This window comes from Triticum dicoccoides, chromosome 2A (assembly GCF_002162155.2).
Source record: "Triticum dicoccoides isolate Atlit2015 ecotype Zavitan chromosome 2A, WEW_v2.0, whole genome shotgun sequence".
Classification (NCBI taxonomy): domain Eukaryota; kingdom Viridiplantae; phylum Streptophyta; class Magnoliopsida; order Poales; family Poaceae; genus Triticum; species Triticum dicoccoides.
In genome coordinates, this window is record NC_041382.1 from 126,533,063 (window position 1) to 126,549,237 (window position 16,175).

The following is a 16,175-nucleotide window of genomic DNA, read 5'->3' on the forward strand; positions in this document are numbered from 1 at the left end:
CCAGCCAGATCTTTGTATTCGGCGGCTTCGCACTGCGTGCCAACTCGGTTGGCCACCTGGAGCAGATCGACAGCTACGCCCCTGGTCACCAGATCAGTTTTGGAAATCCGAATTATGTCGCTGATATTCGAGAGGAGACTTGATCTTCCAAGGGTTCGCGGCCTCAACACTGCTCCAGCCTTAGATCTGGAGCATGTCATCAGGTCCGAAGACGGGAGTCTAGGGCCCGTCGGACTCTCTGTGGCCTTAGAGCTCAACACCAAGAGAATAACGTCTCCGGCAATCATTGCAAGGCTGGACTCTTCTCCGGATACTACTTCTGAACCCTGGAGGCCCGCGTCATGCGAGCCCGGCCCAGAAACTTCCGACCCCGTCCAAACCCTGCTCTTAAACGAGGCTCTGGACTTATTGTGATCCCTTGGCATCACAGAGGAACCGCTTCTGAATCACGCCCAGCCTGGACTAGGGGCTGGAAATAGGGAATTTCACTTCCCACCACCAACTTCATAGCCACTGTCGAGGACCTAACTGACATGCTTGATTACGCCTCCGAAGACATTGACGGTATGGACGACGATGCCGGAGAGGAGCAGGACCAAAACCCGCCGGTCACCGGACATTGGACGGCTACCTCCTCATATGACGTATATATGGTGGATACATGTAAAAACGGCGACAGTGATGATGAGAAAAACCCAATCAAGGACGAACCTCCTGAGATACCGCCGAAACGTCGACGTCAGCGGCGCCACTCTAAATCACGTTGTGGTAAGAACAGCACTGCCGGCGCCGAAGACAATGATACTCCGGAGAACGCCGAAGACCAAGAAAACCCCATCAAACAGGATGATCGGGAGGATGGGCAAGTTGACCCTGACGAACAAACAGGGAACAATGACTCGGAGGACAACAACTATCTGCCACTCTCCGAGGACGACGTAAGCCTCGGCGACGAAGATTTTATCATGCCAGAGGAACCCCTCGAACAAGAGCGCTTCAAGCGCCGGCTAATAGCCACGGCTAGAACCCTAAAAAAGAAACAACAGAAGCTTCAAGCCGACCAAGATCTGCTCAACGACAGATGGACTAACGTCCTGGCTGTCAAAGAATACGACCTTGAACGCCCAGCAAAGAGTTGCCCAAAGCGTAAGCTGCTACCCCAATTTGACGATGAGGCGTTGGAGCCCATACCACCCATGCGTAATGCAGCTGATGGGCCCGATAGACCACCACATGGCCGGGATAGAGAGGTAACTCAACCCGAACACCAGCCGCACCACCTCGCCGCAAAAGCAGAGAAATGATAGCTTGGGGATACGCATACGACCTACGACAGGACCTGGAGAATAGGGCAGGTCAGACCAGGTCAATCTACGGATCGCGGGGGCGTGCTCTGGCGCGAGAGGCGGGCTATCAAGCCTTGTGCGATAAACACAACCAACCCTGGGCTGAAAACCACATATGGACTCCATCCGAACTGTGTCGTGACATGGCCCGATACAGAGGTGCCGCACACCCCCTATGCTTCACCGATGAGGTAATGGAGCACGAGTTCCCTGAAGGGTTTAAACCCGTGAACATCGAATCATACGATGGCACAACAGACCCCGCAGTATGGATTGAAGATTTTCTTCTCCACATTCACATGGCTCGCGTTGATGATCTACACGCCATCAAATACCTTCCCCTAAAGCTTAAGGAGACAGCTAGGCACTGGTTAAACAGCCTCCCAGAAAACTCTATTGGAAGCTGGGAAGACTTTGAAGATGCCTTTAGAGACAACTTCCAAGGCACTTATGTCTGGCCTCCGGATGTCGATGACCTCAGTCATATAGTCCAACAGCCCGGAGAGTCGGCCAGGAAATCCTGGACCAGGTTCCTAATTAAAAAGAACCAGATTGTCGACTGTCCGGATGCCGAAGCCCTAGCGGCCTTCAAACACAGCATCCGCGACGAATGGCTCGCCCGACACCTCGGCCAAGAAAATTTGAAGTCTACGGCAGCCCTTATAACACTAATGACCTATTACTGCGCAAGCGAGGATAGCTGGCTAGCCCGTTGCGGTAACAGTACCAGCGACCCCGGCACTTCCGAAGCCCGAAACGGCAATGGAAGGCCCTGACGCAACAAACATAAGCGCTGGAGCAACAATGATGATATAGAGAATATGGCAGTCAATGTCGGATTCAGTGGCTCCAAATCCGGTCAATGGAAGAAGCCATTCAAATGAAACAAAGACGGTTAATCAAGCCTGGACCGAATACTTGATCGACCCTGCCAGATACATGGCACTCCTGATAAGCTTGCCAACCATACCAACAGAAGTTGTTGGGTCTTCAAACAGGCCGGCAAATCAAATGCCGAACATAAGGAGAAAGGGTCGCCCAGTGAGGATGACGACGAGGAACCTCGCGCACCAAAAACAGGGGGTCAGAAGAAATTTCCCCCCGAAGTCAAAACGGTGAATATGATGTATGTCACCCATATCCCCAAGAAGGAGCGCAAGCGCGCGCTAAGGGACGTCTATGCGATAGAGCCAGTTGCCCCAAAATTCAACCCATGGTCGGCCTGTCCGATCACCTTCGATCGTAGGGACCATCCGACCAGTATCCATCACGGCGGGTCAGCCGCATTAGTCCTCGATCCAATCATCGATGGATTCCACCTTACGCGAGTCCTCATGGACGACAGCAGCAGCCTTAACCTGCTCTATCAGGACACAGTCTGCAAGATGGGTATTGATCCGTCAAGAATCAAGCCTACTAAAACTACCTTTAAAGGAGTGATACCCAATGTAGAGGCCCGCTGCACGGGCTCAATCACATTGGAAGTGGTCTTCGGCTCGCCGGACAACTTCCGCAGCGAAGAATTGATCTTCGGTATCGTCCCCTTCGAAGTGGCTACCATGCACTGCTCGGACGAACCATGTTCTCTCACTTCAATGCATTCCCGCACTACACCTATCTCAAACTCAAGATGCCCGAACCACGCAGAGTCATAATAGTGAATGGAAATATGGAACGCTCCCTCCGCACTGAGGATCACACCACAGCCCTGGCAGCGGAAGTACAGGGTGGCCTCATTAAGCCAACTGTTATGTCAGCGGCCAAGTCCTCAGACACTGTCAAACGAGTCCGTACTACCCCATTGTACGACAGTCCAGCTTGTCAGGAGCTCGATTAGCAATTCGGCCTCCATCTCATCCCCTACCGAATTGTGGCATATGTGCCACGCGTACATAATTACGCCCTAAAAATACCATGGGCAAGGATTGAGGCATAATAAGGACAATGTCTGCAATACAGCTAGACCCTATCAGGACACTTGCATTTCCTTTTCCTTTTCTTTTTATTTTTCCAGGTTCCTCGCAACCGACGCCACCCTTTCGATGGTACCAAGGCCTCTTTCCATGGCCTATTATAAAAACACCGGTCGATGTTCCTCTTGAAGGACAATATACCAAGGAGAAAAGAAGCATAGACGCATGCCAGAGTACCTGAAGGATCTTTAAAGATCAACTCGTTCGCTTTCAGGACGCATGCACAGCTTCCCCTTGTGTTCGGCATGTAAAATAGCCTTGTTTCTTATTGCACTATTTATATCAATACGTTTTGACGTATCAATCAGACTATAATGGAAACAGTTTTTAGCCCAAACCTACATGGCATGGCTCATCTCTTAACATATGTTTCCCTGTTTTTATCTGATTATCATGTACACCTCGGTATGGCCTAAATTGCCTGGGGCTTTATTAAGCCGCGTACATCTTTTAAATATTAAAACAAAATCCGAACACTTTAATAGTGCAATTCGGCGTCCCGAATATAGCCTTATATGCATTGGCTCCGAATCATGTCTTTGGTCAATAGTTGGGTTGCCCGGCTCTTGTGCTTCCTACCTTACGTTCTGTCTGATCGGCTAGGGTAGTAAAGGGAGAACTATTGCGGTTGTATTTCTGGTTCACCCAGACAGACACCTCAGTAGAGAAAGCCGAAAACTGACTGTCATGATGCGACGAGAGCTGGTCAGCTATTCGGTGACTAAGTATAAATCTTTAGCAATTTTTTCCGCATTATGCGATAGGCCGGCCTCCACCCGGCCGGGCATTCACAACACCTGAGTTTGGATAATCGAACAATACTAGGGGTTGCGCCCGCACTCCCACTATAAAAATCGTATGGCTAAGTGAGGGCGATAAAGCCGCATAGTCCGATTACCTGGTTCACCGCACTAACACCTCCTTCACGGACCAGTACGTTGGGTCAAGTGTGTTTAAGTGTTATCCCGAACACCCCCGTACTACCTTGATACGTCTCTAACGTATCTATAATTTTTCATTGTTCCAAGCTATTATATTATCCATCTAGGATGTTTTATATGCTATTTTATATGATATTTGGGACTAACCTATTAACCTAGAGCCCAGTGCCAGTTTCTGTTTTTTACTTGTTTTTGAGTTTTATAGAAAAGGAATACCAAACGGAGTCCAATTGACGTGCCAATTTTTGATGACTTTTTATGGACCAAGAGAAGCCCCCGAAGTAAAAGAGTTGGGCCAGAAGTGTCCCGGGCCGTCCACAAGGGTGGGGGCGCGCCCTACTCCCCGGCACGCCGCCCAATCTCGTGGATGACTCGGGCACCTCCCTGACTTGTTCCCGACGCCAAAGATTCCTATAAATACTGAAACCTCTAGAAAATAACCTAGATCGGGAGTTCCGCTGCTGCAAGCCTCTGTAGCCACCAAAAACCAATCGGGACCTTGTTCCGGCACCCTGTCGGAGGGGGGATCCATCACCAGTGGCCATCTTCATCATCCCGGTGCTCTCCTTGACAAGGAGGGAGTAGTTCACCCTCGGGGCTGAGGGTATGTACCAGTAGCTATGTGTTTGATCTCTCTCTCTCTCTCTCTCTCTCTCTCTCTCTCTGTCTCTCTCTCTCTTGTGTTCTTGATTTGGCACGATCTTGATGTATCACAAGCTTTGCTATTATAGTTGGATCTTATGATGTTTCTCCCCCTCTACTCTCTTGTAATGGATTGAGTTTTCCCTTTGAAGTTAGCTTATCGGAGTGAGTCTTTAAGGATTTGAGAACACTTGATGTATGTCTTGCATGTGCTTATCTGTGGTGACAATGGGATATTCACGTGATCGACTTGATGTATGTTTTGGTGATCAACTTGCGAGTTCCGTGACCTCGTGAACTTATGCATAGGGGTTGGCACACGCTTTCGTCTTGACTCTTCGTTAGAAACTTTGGGGGCACTCTTTGAAGTTCTTTGTGTTGCTTGAATAGATGAATCTGAGATTGTGTGATGCATATCGTATAATCATACCCATGGATACTTGAGGTGACATTGGAGTATCTAGGTGACATTAGGGTTTTGGTTGATTTGCATCTTAAGGTGTTATTCTAGTACGAACTCTAGGATAGATCGAAGGGAAAGAATAGCTTCATGTTATTTTACTACAGACTCTTGAATAGATCGATCAGAAAGGATAACTTTGAGGTGGTTTCATACCCTACAATAATCTCTTCATTTGTTCTCCACTATTAGGGACTTTGGAGTGACTCTTTGTTGCATGTTGAGGGATAGTTATATGATCCAATTATGTTATTATTGTTGAGAGAACATGCACCAGTGAAAGTATGCACCCTAGGCCTTATTTCAACGCATTGCAATACCGTTTGTGCTCACTTTTATCATTAGTTACCTTACTGTTTTTATATTTTCAGATTACAAAAACCTATATCTACCATGCATATTGCACTTGTATCACCATCTCTTCGCCGAACTAGTGACCTATACAATTTACCATTGTATTGGGTGTGTTCGGGACACAAGAGACTCTTTGCTATTTGGTTGCAGGGTTGTTTGAGAGAGACCATCTTCATCCTAAGCCTCGCACGTATTGATAAACCTTAGGTCATCCACTTGAGGGAAATTTGCTACTGTCCTACAAACCTCTGCACTTGGAGGCCCAACAACGTCTACAAGCTGAAGGTTGTGTAGTAGACATCATACCTACGTGGGGGCTGAAGCCGACGACTGGCCAACTCTCAGATATCATAAACAGCCGCACAGGAGGAGATATTTTAAAGTAAAATAAGCAATATATCATACATAAGCCTTTTCTCATGATACAAGATTGGCAACATAAATACATTCATTCAAAAATGATGTCCTTCGAACATTTGCCCTATAGAATGCGGGATCCTTTCAGGACATCATCAAAGTACCGCTCGGGCGTGCGATGCTCTTTTCCAGTGGACGGTCCCTCGGTTGCAAGCTTGACGGCATCCATCTTCGCCCATTGCACCTTGACGCGGGCGAAGGCCATCCGCGCACCTTCAATACAGACCGACCGCTTCACGGCATCAAGCCGAGGGCAGGCGCTGACCATCTGCTTGACGAGACCGAAGTAGCTACTGGGCATGGGTTCGGCGGGCCAAAGATGGATTATCAAATCCCTTATGGCCAATTCAGCCACCTTGTGTAGTTCTGTCCATTGCTTCAGCTAATCATTGAGGGGCACAGGATGCTCTGGCGCAAGGTACTGCGACCAGAATAGCTTCTCCGTTGAGCTCCCCTCTGCGGCCCGGAAGACCTCTGCGGCATCAGCAACACTCCGGGGCAGGTCCGCAAACACTCCTGGAGAACTCCAAATCCGGGTTAGAAAGATGTACCTTTTCTTCACAAATTTGCTCTACAGGTTAAAGGCCTTACCCGCCTTAATTTGCCTTGCCTCCTGGATCTCCTGGACAGCGCTTTGGGCTTCCACCCGGGCTTCTTCTGCAATTTGGAGTGCCTTGGCAAGTTCGGAATTTTGCTCTGAACTCTTGCGCTCTAAGGACTCACATTTGCCTATGGCATCCTTGAGCTCTTGCTGGACTTCCTCCACCCGTGATTCATGTTTAAGGCGGGGGGCTCGTTCCTCCTCCGCCTCCTTCTTGGCCTCAGAAAGCGCACTCTTGAGGGCCTCGACCTCAGACGTGTCAGATGCAAACATAATTATGAAACTCATTGAGATACTACATCATAGCTGGCATCGTTTCAGACGTGCTTCGGTATTACATACCTTGCTTTTCTTCTAACATCCTCCTTAGCTCGGATGCTTCGGCGGCATGGGCAGCTGATGCCTGTTTTGTAGTCTGTTTGTTCAAACAGATATGTATGTTAACCTCCTGCGTGAGTTATTAGATCCTCTGTTTGGTTTTTCTTTCTGAATACCGAACAGAGTCTCAGGGGCTACTATCTATACACATGCGTTCTTTCTATACGGTTGAAAGATACTATAAGGCACATACCTCAAAGCCTCTTAAAAGGCAAGTGTAGGATTCGCTCAGTCCGCTTTTCGCGGACTGAACCTTTTCAATCACCATACCCATAAGGGCATGATGTTCTTCCACAATGATGGTGCTTTGGAGCGCTCTCAGAAAAGTGTCCGGCGCCTCCTCATTGATAGAGGTCACCGGTATAGTAGGCATGCCCCCTTCTCGAGAAAAGGGTTGCTCCTCTAACTTCAGAACTGTGTGGGTTTCCGGAATGACATTTGGTTGGGGGCCAAACTTGACATGGCCCCCGTCTCCTGTCTCCATGGGGGTCGGTTCCCCCGTGTTCTTGGCAGCCTCCGGCACCTCTCCCTGTTCCGAAACGGTCCTTTGGGACAACACCTCGGTGTTATCCGCGGTAGTGGGGGAGGATGCTGGTGGATGCGAATCGCTCTCCATTATGTTCAGACCTAGCGAATTCTTGGAAGAGGAGGATTGTTGGGGAAGGACCTTAACCGGACTGCAGCATACAATTTAAATGCATTACAACTATAAGCTAGAAAAGCCAGACATATATATATATATGTATATATGTATATATATACACACATGTGAGTACTTATGATCCGACCAGGGGCTTCAGCCTGGGGCGCCACTCATCGGCGTCTGACTCGGAGTCATCCGTAAGGGAGGTCCTCCCTTTCTTGGACAGTTCCGCCTCTAGATCGGCGGAAGCTGCCCTCTTCTTCTTCTCCCCCTTGGCTGGGGGATCGCTCTTTTCCTCCTCCTGTTTCTCTTCGCCAGGGGAGGAGAGAGTTTCGGTGTCTTCAGACACTATGTCTGAGGCACCTTTACGGCGAAGGCCACTCTTGGCCACCTTGCCCTTCTCCTTGGCCTTCATTTCCAGCGCCTGGTACGGCGCCGAGACTAGCATCCTCGTCAACAGAGGAATAGCTTTGTCTTCGGTCAGCGGAGCCGGACAGTGAATCGGTTCCACTTTCTTGGTCCAGCCCTGTAAAAGAAAATGGAGAGTTTAGTGTGCTCCTTTGTCTCACAAAGTAATGTTACCAAAGAACTTACAGGGGTCGTAGCGTGGGCGTTGTCGTAGCCGAGTCTTCGGTTGTCTCCGGCCATGACTTCTAGTTCTTGAAGAGCAGCTTCCACATGTCTTCGTGCTTCATGCCGAAGAACCGCTACAGGGTCCGGGGACCGGCCGGGTCGAACTTCCATATGGGCTCTTGACGCGCCTGACAGGGGAGTATCCGGCGGAAGAGCATTACTTGTACCACGCTGGCGAGGCTGGTATTTTTGTCTACCATGCTCTTGATGCACTTCTCTAGCATCGTTACCTCATCAGACGACTCCCAGTCCAGGCCCTTGTTGAGCCAGGATGTCAGCCGCATTGGGGGCCCGGACTTGAACTCCGTGGGAGCAGCCCATGTGGAGTCACGAGGCTCTGTGACATAGAACCACCCCTGCTTCCATCCCTTCACGGTCTCCACGAAGGTGCCCTTGGGCCAAGTGACATTGGGTAGTTTGTTCACCATAGCACCACCGCAATCTGCATGCTGGCTGTCCACCACTTTCGTCTTCACATTGAAGACCTTGAGCCATAGGCCGAAGTGGGGGGAAACACGGAGGAATGCCTCACATACGGCGATGAACGCCGAAATGTTGAGGAAAGAATTTGGGCCTAGATCATGAAAATCTAACCCGTAGTAGAACATGAGGCTGCGAACGAAAGGGTGAAAGGGAAACCCCAGTCCGCGAAGAAAATGAGGGATGAACAGTACCCTCTCGCCGGGCTTTGGATTGGGGATGATCTACTTTTTGGTTAGAAGCCGGTGGGCAATTTCCTTGGCCGGATACCCCGCTTCTCAAAGTTCCTTGATGTTTTTCTCTGTGACGGAGGAGGCCATCCACTTCCCATGCGCTCCAGATCCGGACATGGCTGGAGTACTTTCTGGGAACGGAGTGTATTGAAGCTTGAGCGCTGGAGCTTGAGGGCGGATGGACTGAGGAAGGGGAAGGCGTGGGGTAAAAGGGGGAATCTTATCTCCTTATAAAGGCAGTAAATACCATGTGTCCCCCACGAGCCTTAAAGCTCGCCTATTTTCAAGGGGTCATGCGAAACGACATCGTTGGGTTTCCCATACCCGTATTGACGAGAATCCCGTAATAAGGGGGCACGATCTCTGCTTTGACAAGACGTCTTGTCGGTGGTTGCGTATCGAAACGCAAAATGGGAAGCCGAAAAACGGTTTGAAATAATATAATGGCCGGACGTAACGTCTTACCAGTGCAATCTTCGGAGGACAGAACTTATCTATATTCTAATTCAGAGGTATGACTGTTGTACAGAGCCGGATATAGTACTGATGATCAACTGCTTTGAATAATTCAGAGGAGGAACCCACCTTGCAATGCCGAAGACAATCTGCGCGCCGGACACATCGTCATTGAAGACTGGTTCAGGGGCTATTGAGGGAGTCCTGGATTATGGGGTCCTCGGGTGTCCGAGCAACATGATGTGGGCTGGACAGATGGGCCGTGAAGATACAAGATAGAAGGCCTTCCCTCGTGTCCGGATGGGACTCTCCTTGGCGTGGAATGCAAGCTTAGCGTGCGGATATGAATATTCCTTTCTCTATAAACCAACCTTGTACAACCCGAGCCCCCTCCGGTGTCTATATAAACCGAAGGGTTTAGTCCGTAGAGACAATCATAATCATACATGCTAGATATCTAGGGTTTAGCCATTACGATCTCGTGGTAGATCAACTCTTGTAACCCTTATACTCATTGTCAATCAAGCAGGACGTAGGGTATTACCTCCAGCAAGAGGGCCCAAACCTGGGTAAACATCGTGTCCCTTGTCTCCTGTTACCATCAATCCTTAGACATACAGTTCGGGACCCCCTACCCGAGATCTGCCGGTTTTGACACCGACAGCATGCAGCATGATCAATTTTTGCCAGGGCTACTGTTGGTGGCCTTTGTATTTAAATATGGACGGAGTGGAGTAGTACTATCTTTACCTTAGCCTCGTAGGGCTCTCCTAGCGCCTAGGCTTGCCTCCCCGCCTCGCCCACCGGATCCCTCCATGGATAATCCCTTAGATCCCAAAATCCCGCGGGCTGCCCTCTCGCTGCGGCCCGTAGCACTGCCGCCTTTGAGCAAAACCCACATGTGTTTTAGAGGGGATCCATTGCTCTGGAATCACAGATCGGTGGCGCCGGAGGACATGTCAGGGAAGCATTTTAGGTGGTGAGCAGCAAGGGCAAATTGGATCGAGGAAGCATCGCATCGACTGGAGAGAAGTTCCAAGGAGCTGCGCCTGGCGCAACACAGGGCAGAGGTGCAAGTCGATCTCAGGGGAGAGATTCTGAGGGATTTCAACATCTGGCAGCGTCGCATTGATTTAGAGCTAGGGTTAATGGCAGAGATCATATTCACAGTGTCAACTTTGGAGGAAAGAACGTGCATGCCTGCGGAATGGCATGAGAAGCCGGTGCAATTGTTCAAATGGGTGGTAGGAGAAGCCAAATCGCCGGACAAGCTGCGGTGGTGCCACTGGGCATGCATCGTAGGCGAGGTGAGCTACTCTCCTTCCACGCCAGCAATGCAGTGACCTACTCGGTTGCTTCTGCAGTGAACTTTCGACGCCATGGCGGTTTGCAACTGTGACAACCACTCCATCTATATGTATTGTATTCCTGTGAAAATACTTGGTCATTTGGAAAAACATGGTAATTTATTTATCATGTGTTTTTGCATGCTTGGTCGTGACAATCACCTGAAGCCACAACTAGAAGTCTCCATCGTGTAATACTTAGGGTTGATCGCACAAATAGACGGTTGGTCAGACCCGCGACACGCATCGGCTTGGTCTGACATGTATGAGTAGTTATACATCACTGACTTGTGCGACCGTATTTGACCAGTAGTACTTGAAATTTGTGTTCTAGGAAACTCATCGGGAGCCGTTTCGTGCCTCGAAACCAAAACCATCAATTAATCTTTAGCTTGTTCCCATCACATTCCAAAGTGTACAGTATAATTAAGTGCAAACCTACTCACACCCTAGTACGTATCAAACATGAACATGTTCCCACTTCCCACTATGCGGGTTTTAGTACTAGTGCTAGTACTAGGTTATAAAAAGGGGAACTAGTACCTAGCCAAAAATCACTCTACCTCTTCCTCCTCATAAGTCTTTCTTGTTCTTCCATCCTTGCCATGGCCGGTGTGCAGAGCTGTAGGTCGAGAACTACTCATAACAAGGGAGCGGCAACCAAGGCCGTGGAAAAAAAGAGAGGGCTCGCCGCCTCGCAGAGACCTCGAAAGAACTCTCACGAACAGGCGAGGGCTCCCAGGGGCACCCTAACCACGAAGGCGAGTGCTCCCATGAGCGCTCTAGCCGCGGAGGTGAGGGCTACCAGGTGTGCCCTAGCCGCGGAGGCGAACATGCCGAGTTGGCGGTGCTGGAGTCGTTATCCCTCGATGACATGCTTGATCAGCTCTATAAGTAGGAGGAGTTCATCGATGGCTTGATGGAGCTGTTGAAGGAGATCCTCGATGACATGCCCGCTGTCGGTGTCAAAACCGATAGATCTCGGGTAGGGGGTCTCGAACTGTGCGTCTAAGGATTGAAGGTAACAGGAGGCGGGGGACACGATATTTACCCAGGTTCGGGCCCTCTTGATGGAGGTAATACCCTACTTCCTGCTTGATTGACTCTGATGAGTATAGGGGTTACAAGAGTTGATCTACCTCGAGATCGTAATGGCTAAACCCTAGATGTCTAGCATGTATGATTAGATTGCCTCTACAAACCGAACCCTCCGGTTTATATAGACACCAGAGGGGGCTAGGGTTGTACAAGGTCGGTTTATAGGGGAAGGAAACCATACATCCGGACGTCAAGCTTGCCACACACGCAAAGGAGAGTCTTGTCTGGACACGGGGGGGGGGAGTCTTCTATCTTGTATCTTCACGGCCAAGCAGTCCGTCCCACGTCACATGTCCCAGATGCCCAGGGACCCCCTAATCCAGGACTCCCTCAGTAGCCCCCAAACCAGGCTTCAATGACGATATGACCGGCGCCCAGATTGTCTTCGACATTACAAGGTGGGTTCCTCCTCCGAACACTTCAAAGCAATTTGATAAAAAGGAACTGTATTCGGCTTTTCAATGATGACGATGTATCCGGCTTACACCTTCAGCTTCGCAAAGTGGGCTCCCCCTGGTGCTTCGGAAAGCTTCGTCTTCACATTAAATATAATACCCTTTAGCTTCTGTGCCGCCATCGCCTGGGATTCCACGTGTCAGACGAATATGAAGGGTCCTAGCATTTTTATAGATAACACCCTGACAGCATATGGAAGGCATTTATTTAAGGAGACTGGATCTTAGATGCCATTCTCAACCAAGCGAGGAAATCCTTAGAGCTGGCCACAAAAAAACCGCACTAGCATGGCTAGCGCTCCCAGTTCTTCCTCACGCCCTCACGGCCCTCAAAAAGGCGATTGGGAGAGCTACTCGGTCTCCCACGCCTAGCTGGCCAAGCTCCGGGTGCAAGGATATCTCCCTCCCGCAGACCTGGTCCTCGTTCGGGCAGGATTGACTTCCATAAATGGCGAAACCCTGGCAGAAAATTTCCCCAATCCTTCAGAAGGGGAGCGAGTGTGCTTTGTTTCCTTCCTTTTAAGAGGCATTGTATTCCTAATCCACCCTTTACTCCGAGGTCTCCTGGAGTACTATGGCCTTCAGCTGCACATTCTCATGTCGGGCTCTATTCTGCACATCACGGGCTTCGTTGCTCTTTGTGAGTTGTTCCTGGGCTACGAGGCCCATTTTGAATTGTGGAGAAAACTTTTCTGCCTCGTTCCCTGCTCCCAGAACGGATCTATATTCAAGGTGGGCGGCGCCGAAGTATGGCGCACAAGCGGGACATGATATCTGTTCGGCACTCCAAAGAAGGCATCCGAAGAGTGGCCTTCAGAGTGATTTTATATCGAAGACGTTGTTCTCCCAGACCCAATCCGATGAGGCCTTCCTGAATTTGGCAATGCTCCGTTAAAGAAACGCGGCAGCTGGCGTCCTCGGAGTTTCGAAGAGGAGGATAGTGCGGAGGTTAAGCAGTTAATGAGCAGGATAAAGGCACTCGCCCAATCTGGACTATCCATAGTTGAAGTAATGGCGATTTCAATAACGTGAGGCGTTCAGCCACTTCAATCCAGAGGACTCCCCATGTGGTACTACAATGGGGAAGATGATGCATCACGCTGCAGACGCATGGGTCCAAACAGCTTTGCCGCCTTGGCCGCCATGTTGGCTGATCATTTTAAAGGGGAGAAAGAAGATTTACTCGCCTTAAGTGCCGAGAGGGCTTTTCCATGTACAACCCTGCTAGATGGGTGAGCTTTCACTTTGTAACCTTACTCAATCCTCTTCCCAAGTCACACCTAGTTGAACTTAATGCGACTATTCTTAACAAGAATGGAGGAAGGTTGTCTCAGGGATCTATAGCCCCGCTCCGCAGCCGGAGGATCATATTCGAGACCTGGATCCCAGATTTGAAGAGCATCCGGATATATTCATAGAGTTCAAGGAGGGTTTTTTATTAGGCGAACTACGACGGCACGGAAGTGGCCATCATAGCCGATTATCCCAGCATTCTCCCCTCCTCCCACGTAAGTACCCAGGAGACGTCTCCTTCACAAGAGTTTTATCATCACGACTCACCCACCTCGCACAATATCGTGCTCCAAAGGGGTAGAGCTCATCTCGCCACGCCGCATCTGAAATGTCCCTTAAGAAAGCGACGCCTGCGCAGGGCGGATCTTCGAAAAGAAAAGTGGACGGCGATACTGCCGAGCCCCCACCTTCGTAAAAAAGGTATGGTTTTTTATATGCCCTTGGCAGGTATACCGAATTGTGATGTTTCCCGCTGTGCCATATTGTTTTTAGGAAAAGCGTACGCTGGACTGTGTCAAGAGGCTTCGCTAGTCATACACCACCCAATCCAACTCCGGACTCCGTTCCAAGGACTATGGTTGATACAGGTGCGACGCCGGATTGTCCTCTCCCCGAGGATTTAGATGATGTACCCATTACCAACTCTGAAGTGGAGAGTGCGATGAATCATCGGTGCCGGAGAGTGGCTATGCGTGACGCAACTTTCACCGGAGAGGCATTCAATGCCTTCAGCTCAGTGGATGCATATATCCGAGCTGCTCGGGATGGGCTCACTGGAGCCACTCACCAGCTTTCAAAGGATATGCGGGTAAGACTTTTGTGTAGGTTCAATAATCCTGGGCACCCGTAGCCCCCGAGACTTAAAGTAGTTGGGTACTCACGGAGAAGAATAACCTGCTATCTCAGGAGCTTGAAAAGTGTTAGTCCCAGCTAACTGCAGTCACCGCAGAACTGGAGAAATCAAAGAAGGCACCGACTGGTAATGTCAACTACTGTCCGGAAAATACGATTCTATGTCTGCGATGTTTTAACATAAGCATCATTGCATTTACGATAGCAGGATCGGCAAATCAGTTAGAAAAGGAACTAAGGACCACGCAGGTGGATAAATAGCATACTGAAAGGCAAGAGGCCGCTGGTCAACGTGTACTTACACTGATCAGGGATGAGAAGAACAAGTTATAGGATGCTAACACTAAGGAAGCCGAAGAGCTGAAGGACGTACGTGCCCAACTGGTGGATGCCTTGAAAGAGAACAGAAAGCTGAAAGGCGGCATATTCATTATGCCTTTTAACCTTACTTTCGTACAATTCCCTAATGCGAGGTGTGAACAAGTTTTTCCTGTAGGTGTGCTGACCGGGTGGCCCGAAGAAGAGGTGTCCATATTTCAAGGCGTTCTGCTACAAGAGCTGTCCAGAGTGCATGAGCGAGCCCGAAGGGCAATGAGGAAACTTGCCAAAGCTCTATGGCCAGCCGATTCTCCTCCAAGAAGTATGGAGGAGCTCGTGAATTTATTCAAAGGGGCTCGATGCCGCTTTGGACTATGGAAGATATCAGCATGCCGAGAAAGTGCACGAGAGGCCTGGGCCATGGTGAAAACATGGTACACTGGACATGATACGAATCATATGGTCCGGGTCGGGCCTCGGGGACCAGATGGACAGGAAATTCCTGTTAGCTTAGTATATGACCAAGTAAAGATAGCCACCAAGTTTTCTCAGTAGGATTGTAATCTAGACAACTTATTAGATGGTCTAGAGGAGGAGGAAGTTTTCGAGTCCAAGTAGTAATGTACTTTTATCGACAAACGTATCTCGGGCCAAATTATAAAATGGTTGTCATGGCAGACCTTCCGCTTTAACCTCCTAAATCCAAAGTTTGGAGTGTTTTCGAATACCGTACTGGTGGTAAACACTGAAGTATGTTTGCAAACCATGCAATCCGGTCATAGTTGCTTGAACAGATAAGTTGTATTCGAGGATTTATGTTATATTACATTTGATCGTAAGAAACATCTTCCAGAGAGAATAGTTCCTGAGTTGTGATGCTAAAAATGACAGTAAGTTATATTTTTGGGGCTTGCAGCGCAACGAGTGCAGTTCATTTTTTGTTCGCTGACCTATTATTCCCTTAAGAATGCTAGCTTTCGGCTTCACCCGTCTGAGGTACACGTCCGGATATCCTGGCTGTAACAATCGCAGAGGTGCTCCCTTTATGCCCTAGCCGAACAAACGGGAACGTATGGCATAAGTACAGGAGCCAGGCAACCCACCTTGGCAAAAACTTAAGTGATAAAGGTGCATATAATGGCGAAGAAAAGACATAGATGAGAAGACGACGCATATATACGGTGAGCTTGATGCTCAAAAAATAATAAGCTTCTGTGACAAGAAGCCCCCAGGTATTGGGGGGTATGTACATTTAA